This window comes from Capsicum annuum, unplaced genomic scaffold (genome assembly GCF_002878395.1).
Source record: "Capsicum annuum cultivar UCD-10X-F1 unplaced genomic scaffold, UCD10Xv1.1 ctg41623, whole genome shotgun sequence".
Classification (NCBI taxonomy): Eukaryota; Viridiplantae; Streptophyta; class Magnoliopsida; order Solanales; family Solanaceae; genus Capsicum; species Capsicum annuum.
Window position 1 is genome coordinate 977 of NW_025848968.1, and position 2,739 is coordinate 3,715.

At 36.3% G+C, this 2,739-nt stretch overlaps 1 long non-coding RNA gene across 1 annotated transcript in view; it reads right to left on the minus strand.

Annotated features, from left to right (window-relative positions):
• Positions 1-2,493, minus strand: part of LOC124891859 — a 3,377-nt gene extending 884 nt beyond the window's left edge. The window contains exon 1 of the long non-coding RNA XR_007049914.1: positions 2,008-2,493. This is a non-coding gene — a long non-coding RNA (uncharacterized LOC124891859). The remainder of the gene's footprint in view (positions 1-2,007) is intronic.
• Between the last annotated feature and the right edge of the window lie 246 nt (positions 2,494-2,739).

The following is a 2,739-nucleotide window of genomic DNA, read 5'->3' on the forward strand; positions in this document are numbered from 1 at the left end:
AAGTGACCACACTTAACTAAATTCAAAACACAAGTCCACATTTCAAGTACCTACACTTAGGCATAGTCACTAACTCACTTCTCAAGTGATCACACTTAACTAAATTCAAAACACAAATCCACATTTCAAGTACCTACACTTAAGCATAGTCACTAACTCACTTCTCAAGTGATCACATTTAACTAAATTCAAAACACAAGTCCACATTTCAAGTACCTACACTTGAGCATTTTCAAGTCACTAACTCACTTCTCAAGTGATCACACTTAACTAAATTCAAAACACAAGTCCACATTTCAAGTTCCTACACTTGAACATTTTCAAGTACTTAACTCACTTCTCAAGTGACCACACTTAACTAAATTCAAAATACAAGTCCACATTTCAAGTTCCTACACTTGAACATTTTCAAGTACTTAACTCACTTCTCAAGTGACCACACTTTACTAAAATCAAAACACAAGTCCACATTTCAAGTACCTACAGTTAAATATTTTCAAGTACTTATTCACTTCTCAAGTGACCACACTTAACTAAATTCAAAACACAAGTCCACATTTCAAGTACCTACACTTAAGCATTTTCAAGTCACTAACTCACTTCTCAAATGACCGCACTTAACTAAATTCAAACACAAGTCCACATTTCAAGCAACTACACTTAAACATTTTCAAGTACTTATTCACTTCTCAAGTGACCGCACTTAACTAAATTCAAAACACAAGTCCACATTTCAAGTACCTACACTTGAACATTTTCAAGTCACTAACTCACTTCTCAAGTGACCACACTTAACTAAAATCAAAACACAAGTCCACATTTCAAGTACCTACACTTAAACATTTTCATGTCACTAACTCACTTCTCAAGAGACCACACTTAACAAAATTCAAAACACAAGTTCACATTTCAAGTACCTACACCTAAACTAACGTGATTTAAGAATTGTATTTAAACTAGACAATATATATGTGGGGAGTTTGATGCCTCGTCCAGGTAGCACCACAGGAACCAAGAACTTAAGAGAGGGATATGAATCTAAATTAAAACAAGAACAAAAGAAAACTGAAATAATAATATACACAGCTATAGACCGATATTCAGGAAACTACCACAAGCTTTAAGCACAAGATGTTTGTCTCATGATCTCAGCTATAAATTGGAATGTGAAAGTGCGATTAAAAGCTTGCACTGTCAAACTAAACCTAAGAAAAGGGCACTCCTAAGCAAAATTGGAAAAGCCTATGTTGTCAACTAATAGAACTGACCAAATCAAGATGTTGTTTATGCAATATCATGCTAGAAGGAGAGTACCATCCTTCCAAGTTCCAGTTAAAGGAATATTAACATGTAAAAAAAAAGATACAGGACTAATGACTCACATTTCACAGCTTTTCATGTGATAAGGAGGCCTCCTAAAGCAATCAGAACAGAGCAGCCTAGCTCATACACCCGACAACACTCTTTAGATTCAAACAGCTTTAAAATAATTGCTAAGCAAAATTCACCTGTGTAAAAGATTAATTAATGGATACAGCACTAATCGGCCAGTACATGATTAAATTCTCGTATTCACCTTTTCATCAATAACTCTTAACTATGAGTTGTCGAAGGCAATGCAGCAGTTAAGTTAGATGTGAGGAAACTATTGAAGATGACCGGTAGCTATACTAACAGCTAGGTCCCTAAATGGTAGAGATGATAGTTTAAATGCGAAAAAATGTAGCTAGATTCACATTCATCAGGCAAACTCTTCCTAAATTTTAGTTTTCAAGTAGCTACACTTAAACTATTATATTACTAAGATTATGATTCAACAATAGTATTGCCAAACAAACGGTAAAGGACTTAGCATATGTCAATTAAAGAATACAAATAAGCAGGAAATCAAAGAGTCAAATCCAAATTCAAAAAATCAAATTTCACTAATTTCAAATCACAGAATCAGTAAAACAAAAATAATCAACATAAAGGGTTTTTGTCGAAAATTGAAAAAAGAAATCAAACCTAAGACGGATTCGCATGTGAATTCGTCATGTACTTAAGATTCTTCCGTTGACATTTAACGGAGTGACGATGGTAATGGACTGATTTTTTTATCGGAAACGGGTGGAGCAATGGCGGTGTTGGTTGGAGATTCATCGTCCATGGTTGGCGTCCACTGGTGAGACTGATTTCGCTGGCCAAAATGATGGTACGGCGACCGAAGTTGGCTGTTATGGCGGTTGGTTCGGATTTGGTGGCCAGCGGTGGAGTTGGCTGTTGAATTTCGCCGGTTGAGCGACAGAGATGGAGTCGACGCTGGAGCAGTGGCTGGTGGGTATTGCCACGGCTGGAAACGGGAGAGCAGAGAGAGGAGGCCGGCGATGGGGCGCCACTGCTCCGGCGTCTCACTAGATACGGTGACCGGCAGCAGCTTTTGCTATTTGATAGAGAAAGAAAGAGTGGAAGAGGGAGAAAGAGACATGCGGCTGTTGAGATAATAAGTGAATTAGGGTTTGTTTCGTTGGTTAAAAAGGAAAGAAAAGGGGGTGTGATATCAGCCGTTGGATTTATCTTGATCCATGGCTGAGATTAAAGGATTAAAAAAAAAATGAGACTTTTTAATGTATTAAAGGTGGCTATAATTGTCATCAATTGAGCACAAAATGATTGAAAATTAAATACGTAGAAGAATTTAAATGAAATTGTATAATAATAATAATAATAATAGCTATTGTATTTTGTAAAATAATTGTG